Source organism: Callithrix jacchus, chromosome 10 (assembly GCF_049354715.1).
Source record: "Callithrix jacchus isolate 240 chromosome 10, calJac240_pri, whole genome shotgun sequence".
NCBI lineage: Eukaryota > Metazoa > Chordata > Mammalia > Primates > Cebidae > Callithrix > Callithrix jacchus.
This window is the reverse complement of record NC_133511.1, coordinates 105,816,713-105,839,841: the sequence shown is the minus strand read 5'-3', so window position 1 is coordinate 105,839,841 and position 23,129 is coordinate 105,816,713. Positions and strand designations below refer to the sequence as shown.

Here is a 23,129-nt window from a genome sequence, read left to right as displayed (position 1 = left end):
GCAGGCATGGGTCCCTGGACTGTCATCCTGGACTGCCACCCCAAGAGCCGCATGTGTGGCACATATCATAGAGAACAGAGCTGGGAAGAAGTTTGCCTTGTGGAAATCTGGACCCAGGAGGTTGGGGTTTGAGAGGCTGGGCATGACTTGCACCTTGTAGTTGTGACTGAGCCCACTGCCCAGTTCAGCCACTCCTGTGGCCTGGCGCCACCACTACCACTGCTGTGAGTCTGAAAGGCAGGGCATGGCTCATGTACATGGCTTTTTCTTGGAGGTTTAAGTTGGGGGGCCTGACCTCGACTGGACTGAACTGGGAGATTGGGACTGCCCTTCCTCCTGCCGGCCCTCAGCTTGGCCCAGAGAAAGAAAAACCAGCGAGAAAGGGAAGCTGGTTTGGAGAAAGCCTGATGCCTTTGTCTTTAAGTCCCAGCAGCCATGCTATTAAAAGGCTGGGCATGGCTTGGATAGGTGGCTGTGCCCACCTGGCCTTGCCTCTGCTGGCTGTGCATGGCCCCACACAGGCCCAGTCACCCAGTGTTCCTCCTTAACAAAATTAAAAGAAGTGAAAGGACAGATTAGCAAGGTAAAGGGGTCCTATACCACTCACTGCTCTGAAGTATGACAATGTTCTCCTGGCTGGCTAACCAAAGATGTAGGTCGGGGAGGAAGTGGGGGCATCCCAAAGATGCTCCTAGTTTCCTGCTTCAATAAGCCCAGGTCCTTGGTCTCTCTTACCCCAGGAATGGGGAAAGAGGCCCCAAAGGTGCCATTTGAATAAATATCCTGGACCCAAAGAGTTTAGCAGACAGCAATTTATTAGGCAGAAAGAGAAATATCTTAGAGGAAAGAGCCTGGAAGAAGAGAGAGAGAGAGACCTCCCCTGCTGCCATGGGAGACTATCCAAAAAGTCTGTATAGGTAAGGAGCATTGGGGTTTTAACCCTGGAGTTATTCCCTCCCCATTCATTTTCTCCTCAAATAGGAGGAGTTCTTTCAAACTTCTGCTGGAGTTTTGAACTTTTCTTTCTGGATCTTTCTTTCTTTCTTCTTTCTTTTAATTTTTAGCAACTATGCTCCTTTCTTTCCTTTCCTTTTTTTTTTTTTTTTTTTTTTGATTGTACTTTAAGCTGTGGGGTATATTTGCACATCCCCCAGGGTTGTTGCATAGAAACACACATGCCATGGTGGTTTGCAATCTCCATCCCCCGGTCACCTACATCAGGCATTTCTCCCAGTGTTTTCCATCTCCATTCTCCCTGCCTCCTGCTGGTCCCCCCATAGCACCCCCACCCCAAATTTACACCAGTGTGTGATGCTCCCCTCCCTGTGCCCACATGTTCTCATTGTTCAACACCCATCTATGAGTGAGAACATGCAGTGTTTGGTTTTCTGTTCTTGTGTCAGTTTGCTGAGAATTATGGTTTCCAGATTCATCCATGTCCCTACAAAGGACACAAACTCATTGTTTTTTTATGGCTGCATAGTATTCCATGGTGTATATGTGCCATATTTTCTTTGTCCATTCTATCATTGAAGGGCATTTGTGTTGGTTCCAGGTTTTGCTATTGTAAAGAGTGCTGCAATGAATATACATGTGCTGGTGTCTTTACAGTAGAATGACTAATCCTCTGGATATATATCCAGCAATGGGATCACTGGGTCAAATGGAATTTCCAATTCTAAATCCTTGAGGAATCACCACACTGTCTTCCACAATGGTTGAAGTAATTTAAACTCCCACCAACAGTGTAAAAGTGTTCCTTTTTCTCCACATCCTCTCCAGCATCTGTTGTCTCCAGATTTTTTAATGAATGCTATTCTAACTGACACGAGGTGGTATCTCAATGTGGTTTTGATTTGTATTTCTCTAATAACCAGTGATGATGAGCATTTTCTCATTGACCACATAAGTGTCTTCTTTTGAAAAGTGTTTGTCATATCCTTTACCCACGTTTGGATGGGGTCGTGTTTTTTTCTTGTAAATCTGCTTTGGTTCCTTTTAGATTCTGGATATTAGCCCTTTGTTACATGAATAGATTGCAAAAATTTTTTCCCATTCTGTTGGTTGCTGTTTCACTCTGATGATTGTTTCTTTTGCTTTGCAGAAACTCTTAAGTTTAACTAGATCTCATTTTTCTATTTTGGCTTCTGTTGCCAATGCTTTTGGTGTTTTAGTCCTGAAGTCCTTGCTTATGCCTATGTCCCGAATGGTGTTGCCTAGGTTTTCTTCTAGGGTTTTTATAAAAGAGTTAGGTCTTATGTTTAAATCTTTAACCCATCTGGAGTTAATTTTAGTGTAAGGTGTAAGGAAGGGATCCAGTTTCAGCTTTCTGCACATGGTTAGCCAGATTTCCCAACTCCCTTTATTGAACAAGGAATCCTTTCCCCATTGCGTGATTTGTCAGTTTTGTCAAAGATCAGATGGTTGTAGATGTGTGGCATTGCTTCCAAGACCTCTGTTCTGTTCCATTGGTCTATATCTCTAATTTGGTACTTGTGCCATGCTACTTTGATTACTGTAGCCTTGTAGTATAATTTTAAGTCTGGTAATGTGATGCCTTCAACTTTGTTGTTTTTGCTTAGGATTGTCTTGTGTATGTGGGCTCTCCTTTGGTTCCATATGAAGTTTAAAGTGGTTTCTCCAGTTCTGTAAAGGTTGATGGCAGCTTGATGGGGATAGCATTGAATCTGTAAATTACTTTAAGGAATATGGACATTTTCACAATATTGATTCTTTCTAACCATGAGCATGGAATGTTTTTCCATCTGTTTGTGTCCTCTCTTATTTCCCTGAGCAGTGGTTTGTAGTTCTCCTTGAAGAGATCCTTTACATCCTTTGTTAGTTGTATTCCTAGGTATTTTATTCTCTTTGTAGTGATTGTGAATGGGAGTTCTCTCATGATTTGGCTCTCCGATATCTGTTATTGGTATATAGGAATGCTTGTGATTTCTGCACATTGATTCTGTATCCTGAGACTTTGCTGAAGTTGTTTAACAGCTTAAGAAAGTTTTTGGCTGAGATGATGGGGTCTTCTAAATACATGATCATATCATCTACAATTTGACTTCCTCTTTTCCTAATTGAATACCTTTTATTTCTTTTTCTTGCTAAATTGCTCTGGCTAGATCTTCCAATACTATATTGAATAGGAGTGGTGAAAGAGGGCATCTTTGTCTAGTGCCAGTTTTCAAAGGGAATGCTTCCAGTTTTTGCCCATTCAATATGATATTGGCTGTGGATTTGTCATAAATAGCTTTTATTGTTTTGAGATATGTTTCATCATAACTTATGCTTTTCAGCCTGGTGGCGTTCTCCTTTACTGGGATTGCAGAGGCTATAGGGGAAGTGCAATGTCTGGACCAGAGGAGTGCCGAGGGGGTAAGGTTCCTGATCCTCGAGGCCAGTTACACTTCCTGGGTAAGGCAGTGCCTCCCTGGTTCAGTTGACTCTTTGGGCTACTCCCACCCTTCTTTGCTTCGCCCTCTTTGGGCTCTTCCCACTGGTCAACCAGACCCATTGGAATGAACCTGGTACATTATTTGGGAATGTGGAGATCACTCACCCAGAAGGTGACTCATTGGGAACTCTCACTGGGAACTGCTTTCTGGAGTTGTTCCTGTTTGGCCATCTTGGTGGAAGTCTCCAAAACTATGCTCTTTAAAAATCACAGTACTAGAGGCTCCTTTGCAAGACCAAATCCTGCATATTAGTAGAATTTCTTTTTTCTATCACCCACAATTTCTATAACTCTTCATTTTTTTCAATGATCTGCAATGTTTCAGTGTGAGGTCACCATCAACAATTGCTCCTATCTGTTTCTCAATATGAGGAACATCCCTAGGAGACTATCTGGAAAGTGAGTGTGCAGCACTGGCTGCGGCCGCAGGTGGGACCTGTGGGCGGACAAGAGTGCCAGTGGATGGACAGCAAGATGGTGGAGAGGGAGGGTCAGCCGGATTTTTCTACCTAGCCTGCATGCAGCAAAGTCAGACAAAGAACTTTACATTCCCGGATAGGGTGTAGATGGAGGTGTGGTGCTGAGAATCTCTTACCTTTGAACCCATACCCCTTGAGGACCCTGGAAGAGAAGATTTTTTCTTTAACACAGTCCCTCAGTACAGAACCCTGAAATAAACCTACTGACAAAAGACAGAAGATAAGAAGATTTCTATTAGTGAGCCTTAGTATTTAAACATCATGATTCAACTTTAAATGGGGCTCTTTGAGCTTTCATGTCAAGACTGGATGGTAGGCAAGAGCCAAGGGTAGGTGTTCTGAATTCTACATAAAGGTTTGAAGCCACATTTGCCTACCGTGGGACACAAAATTCCTTACCCTTCCTTTAATAAAAAGGACACGGATAAGGAAGAGTTAATCTGTGTCCTGATCTAATGTTTACTACAAGATAACATTATTTTAATGATGTAGTTTTGCTTTATAGAAAATACTGCCTCTTCGATTCAGACATGTCGAAAGACCACATGATTGAGTGGAGCTAAGAAACTGTCAACTTGCACCTACGTCCATCTGTGAAGCCTGGCTTTGTTGTTTAGTATATCTTGTGCTTGTTCTTTGCCTTTAATCCAATTATACTGATATTGATATATTATAGATATAATTGACCACAAGGCTAAATGGGATGCTCCCTATTTTCACCTGTGAACCCCGAAGATTTGAGACAAGTCTCAGTTAATTTAGAAAGCTTATTTTGCCAAGGTTGAGGACCCATGAATTTTGGACAAAAGTATATGACAGAGCCTGAGGAAGTCCTCACAACATGTGCCCAAGGTGGCCAGGGCACAGTTGGTTTTATACATTTTAGGAAGATATGAGACAACACTATATGTAAGAAATACATGGTTTTGGTCTGGAAATGCAGGAAAACTGGAAGCAAAGGGAGGGAGACTCAAAGCGTGGAGAGGGCTTCCAGGTCTCAGGTGAGAGACAAATGGCTGCATTGTTTTGGGTTTCTGATTAGCCTTTCCAATGAAGGCAATCAGGTATGCATTTATGTTAGTGAGCAGAGAAATAACTGAATAGAATGGGAAGCAGGTTTTTCCTAAACAGTTTTCAACCTGAGTTTTCCTTTCAGTTTAGTAATTTTGGGAGCCCAAGATATTTTCCTTTTACACCCTACAGAGAACATGACTCAGTTTGAAGCTTCTTACTGTGTAGCACATATTTACATTTAAATATTTGGAGCTTCTTACACAAGAAAAGTTCAGCTTAGACCAATCATTAGACTCAAATTTTTTTAAGTAATAAGACCTATAATATATCTGGAAGAAACATGAGGACTCACATAAGGTCTGAGTTTTAACAGTTGTGAAACAAGTTAATAGCTGTGTAGCCTGGCCATACCTTGTAACTTCACTAAATATCAATTTCTTTCTGTTAAAAAAATGATTCATTCCAGGCAGATCTTTTAAAATTGTCTTTAGGATTATATGAAATAAAACATTTAAAAAGACTTTTTTACACCTTTTTTGGTGGCTTAGAGGTAGCCAAATATAGCCTGTTAAATGAAATCAAAAGCAGACATATTTAAAATGCACAAAGGTTGGAGATTGTGCCTAAAGAAAAAGTTAACATTCTTTAAAATTTTTTTTCATCATGCAATTTTAAATGCAAGCTGCATTTCTGCAATGCTCAATTTACCAACCTCTTTAGGGGATCTTGTATAATTGGAAGAAGTTTGACAAATTCAGTGGCATTGTGATATGTGGATATTTTAACAAAAAGATCAGCAGCTCATCCAGGTACCTTTGACTCTAGAGAGATATAACACTTTAAGTAGAAACCTGCAATACACTTGGACATCTACATAATGACTGAAATTAGCATAGGTTTAGATAGTACACAACTTCATTACAGTTTTGATACCTTGGAAAGGAACAGAAGGCTGTAAATTTCCTAAGGGAAAGTCTCTGGAGAGTTTGAAGGCCTTAAACAGAATCAGACCAATGTGAAAAGCATGTTGTGAATGGCTAAAAGGACATAAGCAGAGTTCATCAAGCAACAGATATAGTGCCTTTTTCAAAAAAAAAAAGAAACAAAAAGTGACCCACTTCTGTGATGCAAGCACTCTTACCATCCGAGGGACACAAATATCAGGTGGCCTCTCTGTTCTGCTTGTGGAAGGGATGCAGAATAAGCCTGCTCACTCCATACATATGGATGACCATAAATATTTCTTATAAATACTTGTGTGAAAAAGAGGAGACAAGTAGGGAGAAAAAAAGGAGAAAACAGAAAGAGAACAGGAAAGGTAGAGTAGAGAAGGAGAGACAAGAAAAGAAGAGTTGGAAGGCTGGGCATGTGGGCTCATGCCTGTAATTCCAGCAATTTAGGAGGGTGAGGTGGGTGGATCACTCAAGGTCAGGAGTTCGAGACCAGCCTGGCCAACATGGTGAAACCTTGTCTCTACTAAAAATACAAAAAATACCCAGGCATGATGGTGCATGCATGTAACCCCAGCTACTTAAGAGGCTGAGGCGGGAGAATTGTTTGAACCCAGGAGGTGGAGATTACAGTGAGCCAGGATAACACCATTGTACTACACCCTGGGCATCACAGAGACTCTGTTTCAAAACAAGGGTTGCAGATGGGTGGCCAGAAAGAAAAAGGAAAAATGCCATCAAATCTCCTTTATCTTTATGGTTGGCAGTCATAAGAATGAAGGTTCAAAAGATTATAGACTATAAGCTGCTAAAACATAGTGATATGGTTTGGCTCTGTGTCCCCACCCAAATCTCATGTTGAACTGTAATTCCCAATGTTGAGGGAGGTACCTGGTAGGAGGTGATTGGCTCATGGAGGTGGATTTTCCTTTTTCTGTTCTCATGATAGTGAGTGTGTTATACCAGAGCAAGCATAGAAAGTCAACACCAAGACAAAAGTATGCCAAATTGCAGGGTCTTTTTTGCCCGCAGCCATGGAGAACTCACGTCTCTCCAACCCATGGCCCTGAAAGGAGGGTGTCAAGACCTTTTATGCCCATAAACCTCCTCCTGGGTGGGGGTGGGTGTGAGGGGCTTCGGACATTCTGATTGTTACTTAAGTTGCTCACAGAAGTCAAGATAAGCGTTAGTTTACACATTGCCTGGCTAGGGTGGAAATTACAGACCTTAGTTACTTATTACAAGACACAGGGGCCAAGATGGCATGGGTTTGGACTGCTTGCCTGTCACATCAGGGTTACAGAAAGCAATTTCAACAGAAAGCCGAGGTATGGTTGAGGTATGCAGTTTTATGAGGCTTTTACCATGTCACATATGAGTTCTCGTGAAATCTGATGGTTTAAAAGTGTGTAGAAATTTCCTCTTCACTCTCTCTCTTCTTTTTCCTGCCATATAAGACCCACCTTGTTTCCCTTTTACCATAATTATAAGTTTCCTGAGGTCTCCCAAGCCATGCAAAACTGTGAGTCAATTAAACCTCATTTGTTTCTTCCAGTTTCAGGTATGTCTTTTCATAGCAGTGTGAGAACAGACTAATCAACTCTGCCAGAGATTTTGAGACCTGCCAAATTTTCAGCCACACTCTTCATGTGGAGATAATAAGAAATGACTCCTTTCCTCCCATTTGTGTCAAAAGTGGGATCTTCTACCTGAATTTGTGAGCAAAGAGCAAAGCTGTCCAGGACAGTGGGTTTCTGTATAGTCTTCAAACTTCAGGGGACAACAGTACAACTTAGCAATGTGGCTTTCAAAACTTTTACCAAGGTCTCTTCTAGTATTTTCTGTCATGTGAACCTAATTTTTTTCTACTGAACAGAGCCCATAGACTTAATAATAGCATGTTTTTTTGTTTGTTTTTGTTTTTGAAATGGAAGTTTACTCTTATAGCCTAGGCTGGAGTTCAATGGCATGATCTAGGCTCACTACAACCTTGACCTCCTGGGTTAAAGCAATTCTGCCTCAGCCTACCAAGTGGCTGGGATTACAGGCACCTGCCATGACACCTGGCTGTTTTGTTTTATTTTGTATTTTTAGTAAAAATGGGAATTCACCATGTTGGCCAGGTTGGTCTCAAACTCCTGACCTCAGGTGATCTGCCCACTTCAGCCTCCCAAAGTGATGGGATAATAGGCATAAGCCACCACAGCCAGCCTCCATATATTGTCATTAATCAACCAGATAAACTATTCCAGGTTGATATTAAACACATGGTTCCCTCCTTGAGTTTATGAGTCCAGCCAAATTGGCACTTGACCATTCAAGTAGCCTTTGTGTTATTATGAATGATGATAGTCACTGCCTTTTTGAAAGGTTACATACATGCACCATCATGCCTGGGTATTTGTTGTATTTTTAGTAGGAACAGGGTTTCACCATGTTGGCCAGGCTGGTCTCGAACTCCTGACCTTGGGTGATCCACCCACATCACCCTCCTAAACTCCTGGAATTACAGGCATGAGCCATCATGCCTGGTTTTCCAACCCTTCTTTTCTCTCTCCTTCCCTACTCTACCTTTCCTGTTCTCCTATTCTTGTTTTCTCCTTTTTGACCCCTAATTTTCTCCTCTTTTTCACACAAGTATTTATAAGAAATATTTATGGCCATCCATATGTATTGAGTGAGCAGGCTTATTGTGCATCACTTCCACAAGCAGAACAGAGAGGCCACCTGATATTTGTGTCCCTCGTATGGCAAGAGTGCTTGCATCACAGAAGTGGATCACTTCTTTTTTTTGAAATTGGCACATATTACTTAAGTATGAGATTAATGCACATACAAAATTATATTAAAGTAGATGTGAAAACAAATTCAAATAAATTTTCAGATCAGCTAAATGAATAAATAACTAGGCAAATGAAGTTGGAAAGGGACCCAATATTAGTTTGTTCTCAAACTGCTATGAAGAAATACCTAAGACTGGGTAATTTATGAAGTAAAGGTGTTTAATTGACTCACAGTTCTTCATGGCTGGGAATGCCTCAGGAAACTTACAATCATAGTGAAAGGCACCTCTTCACAGGGCAGCAGGAAAGAGAAGTGAGTGACAACAGGGGAAATGCCAGACACTTATAAACCATCAGATGTTTTGAGAACTTACTATCAAGAAAATGGCATGGAGAAACCACCACCATGATTCAGTTATCTCCACCCAGTCCTGCTCTTGACACATGGGGATTACTGGGATTATAATTCAAGGTGAGATTTGGGTGGGAACACAGAGCCAAACCATTTCACTTGCCCCTGACCTCTCCAAAATATCATGTCCTTACATTTCTTTTTTTTAGACAGAGTTTTGCTGTTGTCACCCGGGCTGGAGTGCAATGGCGTGATTTCGGCTCACCACAACCTCCGCCTCCTGGGCTCCTGGGTTCTGACAGTTCTCCTGCCTCAGTCTCCTGAGTAGCTGGGATTACAGGCATGCACCACTATGCCCAGCTATTTTTTTATTTTTTTATTTTTAGTAGAGACAGGGTTTCACCATGTTGACCAGGATGGTCTCGATCTCTTGACCTCATGATCCACCCGCCTCGGCCTCCCAAAGTGCTGGGATTACAGGCTTGAGCCACCGCACCCAGCCCATGTCCTTACATTTCAAACAATAATGTCCTTCCAACAGTCCCACAAAGCCTTAATTCAGCATTAACTCAAAAGTAAAAGTTCACAATTTCATGTGAGCCAAATCAAGTCCCTTCTGCCTGAAAGTCTGTAAAATCAAAAGCAAGTCAGTTACTTTTTAGATACAAGGGACTCCAGGCATTGGGTAAATACATCCATTCCAAATGGGATAAATTGGCCAAAACAAAGAAGCTACAGGCCCCCTGCAAGTTCAAAATTCAGTAGGGCAGTAATTAAAACTTCAACTTCCAAAATGAGCTCCTTCTACTCCTTTTCTCACATTCAAGGCATACTGATGCAAGAAGTGAGCTCCAATGACCTTGGCAGCTCTTGACCTGTGGCTTTGCGGGGAATAGCAGCCCTCTTGTCTACTTTCATGAGCTGGAATTGAGTGTCTGTTGCTTTTCCCAGCACACAGTGGAAACTGTCAATGGATCTACCATTCTGGGGTCTGGAGGATGGTGGCCCTCTTCTCACAGCTCCACTAGGCAGTACCCCAGTGGGAGCTCTGTGTGGGTATTCCAACACCACATTTTCCTTCTGCACTTCCCTAGCAGAGGTTCTCCATGAGGGCTCTGCCCCTCAGCACACTTCTGTCTGAATGTACAGGCGTTTCCATACATCCTCTGAAATCTTGGTGGAGGTTCCCAAACCTCAGTTCTGTGCACTCACAGGATAAACACCATATGGAAGCTGCCAAGTCTTGGGGCCTGCACCCTCTGAAGCAACGGCCCATGCTGTACCTTGGCCCCATTTAGAATGTCTAGCGGGAATGCAGGACACCAAGTCCCAAGACTGCACAAAGCAGCAAGGCCCTAGGCCCAGCTTATGAGACCAGTATTTTTCTCCTAGGCCTCTTGGCCTATGATGGGCAGGACTGACATGAAGACCTCTGACATGGCCTGGAGATATTTTCCCCATTTTCTTGATGATTAACATTTAGATCCTCAACACTTGTGCAAATTTCTGCAGTGGGCTTGAATTTCTCCTCAGAAATGAGGTTTTCTGTTGTATCATCAGGCTGCAAATTTTTCAAAGTTATGCTCCACTTTCCTTTTAAACATGTTTAAATTTCAAACCATATCTTTGTGAGTGCATAAAACTGAATAGCTTCTAAGAGAACCCAAGTCACCTCTTGAATGTTCTGTTGCTTAGAAATTTCTTCTACAAAATATGCTAAATCATCTTTCTCAAGTTAAAAGCTCCACAGATCTCTAGGGCTGGGGCAAAATCCCACCAGTCCCTTTGCTAAAGCATAACAAGAGTGACCTTTACTACAGTTCCCAACAAGTTCCTCATCTCCATCTGAGGCCACCTCAACCTGGTCTTCATTGTCCATATCACTATTAGCATTTTAGTCAAAGCCATTCAACAAGTGTCAAGAAAGTTTTAAACTTTCCCACATCTTCCTGTCTTCTGAGCCCTTCAAGTCTCTAGGAAGTTCTAAACTTTCCCACATTTTTCTGTCTTCTAAGCCCTCCAAACTGTTCCAACCTCTGCCTGTTACCCAGTTCCAAAGTCACTCCCACATTTTCAGGTTATCTGTTTATTAGCACCCAACTCCTGGTACCAATTAATTATATTAGTCCATTCTCAATCTGCTATGAAGAACTGCCTGAGGCTGGGTAATTTATTTTAAAAAGAGGTTTAATTGACTCACAGTTCCACATAAATGGAAAAGCCTCATGAAACTTACAATCATTGCACAAGTCACCTCTACACAGGATGGCTGGAGAGAGAATAAAATTCAACAAGGAAAATGCTATATGCTTATAAAACCATCAAATTTCATGAGAATTCACTCACTATCATGAGAACGGCATGGGGAAACTGTCCCCATGATTCAGTTACCTCTACCTGGTCCCGCCTTTGAGATGTGGGGATTAAGGTGATTATAATCAAGGTGATTTGGGTAGGGACACAGAGCCAAACTATATCAGAACCCTCTTTTCCTTCTGAAAACCTTTAGAGAAGTTTAAGAATTTTCCCCTCTCCTTTCTCACTGATTCTAATATGTGGTTCCATTCTCCTTCCTCACTGTCTCAGATAAGTAGAAAGATGCAGTAGAAGGTATTAGCAATGGATGGAGCATCTGGCCTTGCTTCTAGCTGGACATGAGATTTTAGGGAGCTACTTTGTCTCCCATAAGCTCTAGTTGTTCATCTTTTCAATGAGGACATTGGGCTGTGTGATCCTGCTATCTCTTCCTATTTTTTAGTGCTGTGACTTTTTAAAAAAAAACACTGCTTTCTCTGAGCCTCATTTTTCTTATCCTTAAAAATGTGAGTCATATGGTGACTTGAAGGATTAGAAGATAGTAATTAAGTATCTCTTCCTACACAAGTCTATTTCATTCCTGAATTTAGTTAAGAAGAGTTCATAGAGCAAATTGAGATAATGAGTATAACACTGTTTGAATCTACTTGAGTTCAATATTTTATATAGCAAGTGAATTTCGAGTAGTATGTATTCATCAAATGTTTTTAGTTCCTGGATATCTATGAAAGCTCCTTACACATGGGGCAATCCTCACTAAAGATTTTCTCCTGTTTTCTTGACCCTGAGGCTAAAGACAACCTTGTTTAGTTTTGCAGCCCTGGCATCTAGCATATTACCTAACAGACAGGAGGTGCACAGTGGATGTTTGTGGCCTTTAGGCAAGTCATGAGCCCCTGCTAAGACTTGTCTGTAAAATTTTTCAATAATATATATCCCCAATTGAGTTTTTGTAAAGAATGGTCAAAAGATCATTTTCAAAAAAGTTAAAATCACAACTCTCATACAAATATAAAATCAACAGATGTTAAAGATTTTTTATCACTCGTTTACCAATGACAGAACTGGAGAATTCTAACCAGTTCAAAGGAAAATCCAAAATAAAGACACATAAAAATAAGAAATATTGAAATGGATTTGTAAATGCAAGCAAAACTAATTTCTTTCATGGAAAAGGAAGTCAAGTGAACCACATTATTGAACAGAAAAATAAAACCATCTACAGAGAAAATTATTTTGCATTGATAGCAGGTATTTACAATTGACTGAGTGCAAATTCTATAGACTTATTCCATAGAATCACCTTCTGATAAGCAGAAGGGTGTGCTGAATATACAGTTTTCTATTGATGCCCCAATTTTTCCCTAGTGAATAAATTAGATAATGAATGGAAATTGCTTAATTGATGCCTAGCTGATAGTGGATCTCCAATAGATGGATATTTTATTAAATTTTAACAATGGCATATGACATTGATAGATTAAGTGTCTTCTAGATATTTCATAAATTGAACGAGAATTGGGCAATCATTTATTCTACTTTCCAGTTTTAGTATTCATTCTCCCATGTAATTCAGGACTTTTTTTTTCTTTTTTTTTCTCTCTCTCTCCCTTTTCTCCCATCTATTTTTAATTAGCTGTACTATGTTTTCTTACCATGTACCAGGAAGGATCTGCAAAACATGTTAAGACACTTCTCTCTAGACTTACACATTGTCCTAAATATTCCTCTAATAAAACAGTATGACGCTGATCAAAACTAAGTCTGAGAAAAAAATGTTCAAAGACTGTTTGTTCCTAAAGTGGCAAGGGGATACCTCTGCTATATCTTTTATTTAAGCCTAGTTTCCAAAGAGTTGGAAGGAGAGTAAATTTTAGGATGTAAAATAAAAAAATAGTCAGACTTATCTGACTGGCAAATGTTCTATTAAGATGGGATTATGGAAACTAGAGAGATTATCTAAATGGAACATTTTACAAGTATTGGTTGGCTACAAGGGGGAACTTGAGCAGTTTGGGATGTTTCAAATGAGAGAAGTTTAATGTGAGGAGCAGAGGGTTTTTTGTTGCTGGCTATTTTTGGAAACAAGAGGGAACTAATGGGTGGTTTGTCATGTCATAATGATGCTTATGGTCTGGTCAAAGAGAACTACTATGGCTGACAGTTTCTTAATAAAAACTCGTTAATATAAATGAATGTTACATTAAATAAGCAATATAGTTTAGATGCACAGGAAGTTATTTTTGTTAAATTTAGTTAAAAGAATAGTGTAAATCCTAAATAGACATGCAATTTCAGGCAAAAAACAAATGTAATGGGGAAAAAATGTGATGTCAAATAACAAAATTTTAACAAATTGGGTTTGACAATCGAATTGACTTTTAGTAATCATTCATGTATTGGGCAGCATCTCATCTATGAAAACAGGAATGCACTTCATTAGATACAGCAGAACTGTCAGTTTTTCAAAGGTAGCTTGAGCAGAAACAAGGAAACAGCATATACATAAAAGCAGATTGGTTAATGTCAGGTCACTTTTCTTGTTAGGAAAGTTAAGGTTGAGGAGACTTCCTTATCATGCTAGGTCAGGATAACTGGCCCTTTTTCAAATGGTTCATGTGAATCTGTAGTTATTTTGGGAAACAGATGGACTCTTTGGAGATTTTCCTGTTTTTTAAAGTATTATTTCAATTGCATGGCACTTAATATGAGTGGCTCCATTTTGGTTTGGTCTACTGGGGCCTATTGCAGGATTTAGACTAAAACACAGCCTTCTCCAAATTTTACTTAATAGTGCTTAAGGTGTTTCTTCATAATATGATATATTGTGACAGGAAGTTCATTAAGATTCTTTGGAATTCTTAATTAGCTTAGTATCAAAATAACTCCTTTCATTTGTCTTAGGTCAGATTCAACACACAAAAAATTTTTTGATATTAATTATTTAAACAAAACAAAGCAATAATCAATGGTCTTCCCTACCGTCTGACTAAAATAAGTGGATAGTGTATTCAGTTTAAGTGGACTTATCATCTAACATCCCCTATTTTTGTCTTTGCTTCATAATTTGAAAAATTAGGCTAAAAAATCTGTCAGACAGTAAGTTGGATAGTAAGTTCTTAGAAATATTACTGGTTGAATAAAATAATATGTGTAAAAGTAGCTCATGGGCCTATGGTAACTTCTCAGATGTTAAATTTCTTTCCACCTTCTTAGGGCATGCCGGAACAAGCAAATTTTAATCAAAGCTATTATATTGAGTCTCTAATCAATAAACTTTTATTTAGCCTGTACCAGTCACCTGGACATCTACTACTTGGTGTAATTATATTTCCAAAATACTATAACATTGGTATAGTTTTTCAAAAAGAAAATGTTTTCCCATTATTTTCTATCATATAAAAAATAAAAACGGTCAATGTGTTTTTCTTTTCTTTTTTTTTTTTTTTAGTGTGAGCTGTAGGTGTTAAAATCTACCTATAGCATTTACTGAGCATTAAATAATACTAATTATGTCCTTTTATTCTATTTTATGTAGGAGTTACTGAAAAAGCAAGGATAACTTATGTGGATTAACAATATGGAAACATCCTGAAACTACTTTGGAATCACCTTAAATTAAGTGGATTCAAATTTTGCAAACAGGGAAACCAGTCCATGAACAATTTGCTACAGGTAAGTGAGAGGCATAATTTACTCGATGGGAATCCTTCAAAAATTCATTGTCTATGGGGTTGTTAATTACATTTCAGATAATTCTAATTCTCCTTTGGTACAGCTGACAGCTTTTCTTCCCTCCCGAATGTATACATGTGGATGCCAGCATATGGCTAAATGTCTGGCCATTTCATCTTGTTCATTTGGGCTTCATTCAGTTACAAAAAAGAGAAAGCAGGGGGGAAAAGTTCCCACCTCATAAAACTTTTACCAGTAGTGATTTATGCAGAAGGGCAGGAGTCAAACTGTTTCCAAACAGATGTTTCTGAGCACTACCACGGGAGTTAAAAGAGTGGCAGATTGGACTGCTTGGTATTCAGAATAAAACAGGTGGACAAATGGTGAAGCCCCAGCTCCTATTTTTGAAACTGGGGCAGTGGTTCAGTCATTCATATGGAACAAAGTGTTTGGGAATGGTTGCTGGCTTTCAATTATCTCTGAAAACCTGAAGAGATTAACCTGAAGAGATTGGAAAGCTTGATATGGTGACAGCATGAAAATATTTTCTGTTGGGCTATTGGGTAAGTTCCACTTGTCTGAAGGAACCAGTGGGGAAAAATGAAAGTCTAAGTAACTGAGAACAAGTGGCAGTTTGTAAGCTGGAGGTTTGGGTTGTGCCATCCTCTGTAGTTAATAATTGCTATACCTTCAAGAGTCAAGGAGACTCATACCTAGAAATAGGAGCTACCTAGCTCTGCACAATTGAAACAATCTCTTCATTCATCTATGGGGTTTCTCTGTGTTAAGGGGGAAAAAAAGATCAAATTTTAGTTAAATTAAGCACCATTCAGGGTAGGGGAGAAGTTTGTACTTTCTCTTTTAACTGGCAGCTACTTGAATTATTTGTGCTGTCTTAAGGCATAAGTAGATATGTTATAAGTAGACCAGAAATGAAGGTAAAAGGTATTGCTCATGCGTTTTTCTGTTAATATTTAGCTCTCTCTCAGTTGCATTTATAACAGCTATCTGTCCTACATTCATAACTCATGATTCTCCCAGAAGACAACCCTTTCTTTCATCAACTCCATCATATTATGTAGATTAAGCTGAATAGAAGATATGTTAATCTATCTTCAGGGATATCACTTTATTTGGAGAGTCACATAAGAACCTAGATATGAAGGAGTTTGCAAGTGTGAAGTGCTCTCTAAAGATGATGAAGCAATGGTAAGGTAAAGATAAGGTACCAGCCACTCAAGAGAAATATCAACCAAAAGAGAGAGAAGACATGAATCTTGTTTTTTAAACATATGTAATTGGTTTTTTTTCCCTTGCCTTCAAACTTAGTCTTTCTTTTTATACACAAGGAAGGATGTTATTTCATTGGGCTCTTTTGTTTTTTGAGAAAAAAGACTCATTTAGGTGACCTATGTAAAAAGGGAATTTTTCTGGCAACGTGTAGGCTGGAACTAAAACCAAAATAAGAAATAAAATTAAGAATAAAAAAGAAAGGCAGTTCTAGAAGCTTCTTATATGCTGTGTCATTCTTATGAGCAACAGAGGCTTCAAACTTTTTGAAACTCTACTTCTCCCTGAATGTCTATTCATTTCTGTTCTTTCTTGCTTCTGATTGTTGTTCTTCACCTTTTAATATTGGTTCCTCTTAAAATTTTGCCTTGCACATAGCCAATCATGGCCTCTGCAGCTGCTTTCCCATTAACAGCTTCAACTCCTGCTACTAATTACCTGTGTAAATCAGGCTACATTCAGGAAACAGAAACCACATCATGTATCTTAATAGGCAGAGTTATCAAAGAATGGTTAGCCAGTTACTGGCAATTAATAAAGATAAAAAACAAAACACTGAGGAATCATAAAGGTAGTAACTACAGGAAGTGGATATCCCAGGTACAGGGACAAAAGTAAGAGTCAGAGATTATCAGAATTTAGAATACTGGAGGAGGGGCTTTGAAGAACTGGAATAGAGGAGTGATGGGTGAGGGTGTTCCTTGAAAAAATGGAGGAAATTTAAAAGCTCAGCAAGGACTCCACAGAGCTAAAAGTCTTGCCTTTAAGGACAGGCTGCTAGCTGGGGCTGTACCCCAGAATCTTAAATTGGGGAACCCATGGATCTGGGATACAGAATTTTGTAGGGAATCTTACTCAGCCAGTATTACAGCCTGAAGAACTAGAAAGGAATCCACAGGCAGAACTGGAATCCCATCACTGAGGAAGGGGTACCAGTTATACTACTAGGAAAGAGTACAATTAGGTTTTTTCTGGAATTGTAGAAAAATGTATAAAATAGAACCACCTGCTGCTCAGTGTCTAGTGGAACCAACAGGGCGACATTGTCAAAAGCAGGAATCACTTTCTTCTTCAGTTTCAAGCTTCTAGTCTCCCTCTGTCTCCCTGTATTGGCAAACAGGGAACCAGGTGGCAAAGAAAAATATATGCTTCACACAGACCCAGACCCAGCATATGAGAGCAAGAGGAGGATGGACTTGAAATGAGAGACTGTAATTTAATAAGCACAAAGCCTATTCTTTTGTGTGTGTGTGTGAGTGTGTGTGTGTATTTAAATTTTCAAAAGAGAGAATATGCTTGTCTTAATTCACCTGATCACTAAGATTTTAGATTATGACTTAATTAAGATTTACTTGACTTTTGGTCTAGTGCCATTCCTGACTTAGTCAAGTGGCATTAGATTGTGGGTTATAAGAGAATTGTCTAGAAAACATGGCCACTTAAGTGGCAGGGCTATAAACTGAATGGTATTCCTTAAAATCAACTAAGGACATTCATATGATTGCTGTGTAGTACACATATAAAATATGTTTTGTGACATTTCACATTTATAATAACTAATGATGTTTGGCATCATTTCATGCACTTATTAGCCATCTGTGTATCCTTTTAACCAAAAGATCTGTCCATGTATTTTGCCCATTTTTGAATTGGATTTTTGGGTTTTTTTTTTCACAGCTGCATTTTGATAATTTTTTTATATTTTCTGTATATTAATCGTTATTAAATAACTAGTTTGCAAATATTTTCTCTCAGTCTGTAGCTTGTGCTCTCAGCCTCTTAAGCCTTTACAGAAAAAAGATTTAAATTTTGATAAAATCCCATTTATCAGTTTTGCCCTTTATGGGCCAAGCTATTAGTTTAGGAACTCTTTTCCTAGTATAGCCTCCAAAGTTTATCTTCTATGTTTTTTTCCCAAAAGTTTTATAGTTTTATTTATCAGGTATAAGTGCATAATCATACACACACAGAGAAACAACATATGACTCTCTCTAGCCAAAGCAACTTAAGAAGATAGAAAAATTTGAGGCAATTAACACTTTCATCCACCCATACATAAGAGAAAAAATTTGGCCTTATCCCCATCTAGGCCATCAATGCCCTAATGAATAATCTGCATTTTTACCTTCACCAGGCTATGGCAAGTTTCCCCTGAACCTTGAATTAATTTTTATAAGGTATGAAACTGAGGTCAAATGTTATTTAATTGCCTCTGGCATTTGCTGGGGGTTCATTTGCTCACCTTGGTATTAGCACCAAATTTTTTTTTTTTTTTCATTTCATTAAAATCTCCCTGATTGTTGGTGTAATAAGTAGTTTGCAGTTGAAACCTAGACATTTTGGGTATGACATTATGAGATTCTGGATCTTGTTTAAACCTTCAGTTTTAGCTGGCTTTCTCCAGTATTGCTCCAGTAGGGGAAGTGGAAGTAGAATTAATGACAGTTGGAGGTAGAAGCTCATGTTTCTTTACCTGTTCCCTGCTGATATATGAGCGGGCAAGGGCTCTTTATTACTACTGGCATGGACAGGACTTCCAGCTTCCACTAGACTTTCCTTGATACCTCCCTGCCTGGGAAGAACAGGAATACCTTGTAACTATAAACAACTCATCCACCACTGACACTCTGGTGGTGGCGGTAGGGGGGTTGGGTATTTGTGTCGTTATTGCTGGGTGGCGGTGAAAGTCCTGACTCTCCTCTAAGCCTAGTGTGACACCATCCCAACATGTAGGAATGGTAGGGGTAGAAGTTCAGGATTCCTATGTTATCTCCACTGATGATACAAAGGGTAGAAGGTGGCCTGGTTGCTGCCTTGGCAGGGATGAATGTCCTGGCTTCTATGTGATCTTCTTTGACACTACCCTGGTAGAAAGTGGGGAGATCTTGTCAGAGCCTGGTGAAGGCAGAAATGCAAATTATTCATTAGGACATTGATGGCTTAGGTAGGGATAAGGCCATACTTTTTTCTCTTAGGTATGGGTGGACGAAAGTGTTAATTGCCTCCAATTTTTCTATCTTATTAAGTTGCCCTTTCCTTGTCCTTTGGCTAGGAAGAGTCAGATGTTGTTTCTCTCTGTGTGTGTATATATGTACCTATTGTCATTTCTGGGTTTCTGATCTCTTCAGCTCCAAATATAGGATATATGGAACCAAAACAAAAATCCCGGAGCTCACCACCATGTCATTACTTGGGTCCAGAGCTTCCTGTGTGGTCTCCTTTCTTCCCTGCACTTTTCAAGGTCTTCTTGTACAGTTTTCGAATGTAATGTCTGGGATTTTTTGGTTGCAGTTAATGGGATAAATAGGAAGGAACAAAAAGGTTAATTCTATCCTTCTCTAAGTGGAAATCCCTTGGAAGAATTTTTGCAGATATTTTGATGGCTCTATTTTGATGTCTAAAATATTAGCATAATAATAAAGGTGGAACTATAAATTTACAAACAAAACAAAACTTGGACTGGGTGTGATGGCTCATGCCTGTAATCCCAGCACTTTGGGAAGCCAAAGCAGATGGATCACAAGTTCAGGGGATCAAGATGGTCCTGGCTAACACAGTGAAACCCCGTCTCTACTAAAAATACAAAACCTTAGCCAGGCATGGTGGTGGGCGCCTGTAGTCCCAGCTACTTGGGAGACTGAGGCAGAAGAATCGTTTGAACCCGGGAGGTGGAGGTTGCAGTGAGCCGAGATTGTGCCACTCGACTCCAGCCTGGGAGACAGAGTGAGACTCCATCTCAAAAAACAAAACAAAACAAAAACCTCTACTAAGTTTATTTCCTGGCAAGGTAAGAACACATGCAAAACCACCTTAAAAAGATAACTACCTTAAATAGTAGGAGCTTACAAATAATTATTGGATAAAAGAATAATTATTAAATAAATTCATTTAACAAATTGGTCTATGTGTTAATTATTCTAGGCACTGAGTGGGCCATAAATATGTATGATACAGAAATAGTTATCAAGTAATACAGGGCCATTAACAGTGATAAAATAGATCAATATAACTATAACATACAAGGTAAAAATCTCTCAGAGCAAGGCAGTGTCTTGTTCATCTTTGTCTGCTGCTAGTGCCTAATGTAGCACATTAGTCATCACACATGGCTTGCTATGAGAGTTAACAGAGGGAGAGAGATCACATTCTGCTGATGGGAAGTAATCTGTTTTATGTCTTCCAAAACTTCTACAGAAAAAAAATTCTGTAGCATTTCTAGATACAATATGCTCACATTTCATATTTCTTTATTTTTTATCAAGTTAGAGAATTATTTATGTAAATTTCTATCTCTACAAATGAACTCAGGTGATTAGTATTCTTGTTTTGATAGCAGCAGAAGAAAGGCAAACATCATTCTTTACACATATACTTGTAATAAATGTTAAGATTAAATGTCTTAAATCATATACTCTCTTACCCCAAATGTCAACGGCAATAGCCTCATGTTATACCATATATAGAGACTGGTAGCCTTTGGGTCAAATGTCAGTCCCACACACCCATCACACACAAGCAAAAATAAAATGATTTCAATCAGTTAAAAATAAAAGAATCATGTGTTGACAAGATTTAACACGGATGTCCTTGAAAATGAGCATTAAAATTAACCTTAAACATCACCCACGGAAGAGTTCTGAATAAATTTGTCAATTTATTATATAGTCTATGAAGCTGGGGAATTACACAAACAATGACTGTCCAGGTACCTAAGGAAATAACTATTCACAAATATAAAAATGCCTTGACAGAAAGTTGGAGTCACAGCTAACAAACTCTCCAGCATTTCACTCTTAAACTAGGGATGCCAGAGGCAAACCAGCAGGAACCCTGCTAGAGAGCAAGCAGTAACGCTGATACTACAAACCCTGATGGAGCAAAAAGTAAGCCATGTTTAATGCAAGGCAAGGAGATGCTGAGAAAGCAGTAGAGGTCTCTGCTCCTAACAGACAAAAAGAGACCCCTTTCTGACCTATGTTATAAACTCTTAGAGAGCTTCAACCTTGACTTCACATATTTGATAAGGTAATGTTTAGTTACGGGGCTTCCCAAATAGTGAATACTCACGAGATTAATAATAATAATAATAGTAAAATTCTGGTTTTCATTTGGTTAGCTTGCTCTTTGACTGAAAAGCTTTTCATGAGTGTCTAGTGCTATAAAATAAATAGAGTGGGGTTTGAAGAAGGATGATTTTTACTTCATACTTAAATTTATATTTACAAGCAATTTTCAGTGAAGAATGAGAATAAGAATAGAACATAAAATAGTCAAGTATATTTATTCTTGTATACCTTCCTTTATATAAATTCACTTTGATAGGTTCCCTATATAGAAAGTTAGGCTGAGAACTATAAACTTCAAGCTCCCAAGAATTTGGAATCTTATGGCAGTAGTTTTATCTGCCTTAAACTTTGTAGTTGCCACAAATTGAAATATTCAAAGTGCTATATTGTACTCAATATAAACAATAGTCTATACTAACAGAAAACTACCTTGTTACGTGGGCTTTGAGAGGTACAAAGTTTATTAGATTTTTTAAATTTGCCAGGTATTCTTACAATGTATTTTTGATTCTAACTTTATTCTATTCAGAATTAAAATATCATTTAAAAATATATATGGATATTATGAAACAACATAAGTATTGTTATTGGAAACTTAGAAATAAAAAATAACAATCTTTAGTTAGGAAGACAGATTTCTATTGTTATAACCTACTTTAAACATTATGGGTTTTTTGTCCTTTTTAAAATAATAATATAGAAAAAATATAGTTTATATTTGTTTTTGTAGGTATTTGAAAAGCTTCACCCCTTGAAGAAAAATATTGCATCTTTCTAAAAAGGACCTAACATGATAGAGGTATTAGTTCATGAGAAAAGACAAATCTAAAAATTTGTGTTGCAGAATATTTCTTCCCTCACTACAGTAAAACAAAATAGGATAGAAATAAAATGACTTGTATGAAGTTGGAAAGTAAAAAGCTCATAAAAAATATCTAAACAAAATATTTATTTTATTTTCAAAGTTAATCTAGAATTATAAAATCTAATAAAAATTAAGAGTATTAAAAATATGTGTAAAAGAATAGCAGGAACTTTATTGTCATCAACCTGAATGTGATTTTGCAGTTTTTCTGACTGTGTGATACATGATTTAGCCGGTTTTTCTAAGCTCCCTTCACATGACCTCGTTAAGGTCTGAGACGCGATAGATAACCAACTGAGTATATAAGCAGGGCAATTGCATCTCCTTGACATATTCCAACTTAGCAAACATAATTTCAGGAGTTTCCAGGTGGATCTGAAGAACTCTTTGAAAAAACAAATCACCCACGTGAAAGCTCCAATCCTGTTTAACCCACTAGGTGAAACAATGATAATTTCCCCTCAACTTTTTCTTATCCAGTGACAAATATGCTAAAAAATCACAGGAGTTCGTTATGCTTGATTTCTTACATTTTACATCTTTAAGCTCCATATTCATGTTGCAAATACAATGAAATATCACTGCAGTAAAGCAAAACGTTTCACAGAACACATTTACTGTTCAAGAAACCAAAGCATAAAGCAGAAATTTTAAGGCAGTAAAACAATTTGAGACACGAATTCTATGCAATCAAATGGTATGCATCTATTACAGAGAGCGACTCCTAAATTGCGTGCCTCACAAAAAGAAGGCACGGCAATAACCAGTTTTCGAGCGAATGGGTGTTTATTTCATGCGCTTGAAAATAACAAGGTGGAACCAGTGGTGTACTGCAAAATCAGCTCTCTGAGAACAAATATGGCTCTAATTTGTAACATGTGT

General features: G+C 38.6%; 1 protein-coding gene across 42 annotated transcripts in view; it reads left to right on the top strand.

The window, feature by feature from the left end:
• Positions 1-23,129, top strand: part of LRRC4C (leucine rich repeat containing 4C) — a 1,379,884-nt gene that overhangs the window by 813,318 nt on the left and 543,437 nt on the right. For all 42 annotated transcript variants that reach the window (XR_013523383.1, XM_035264275.3, XM_054240777.2 and 39 more), the window contains one exon: positions 14,890-15,026. The gene's annotated coding sequence lies outside the window, so the exon portion shown is untranslated. The remainder of the gene's footprint in view (positions 1-14,889; positions 15,027-23,129) is intronic.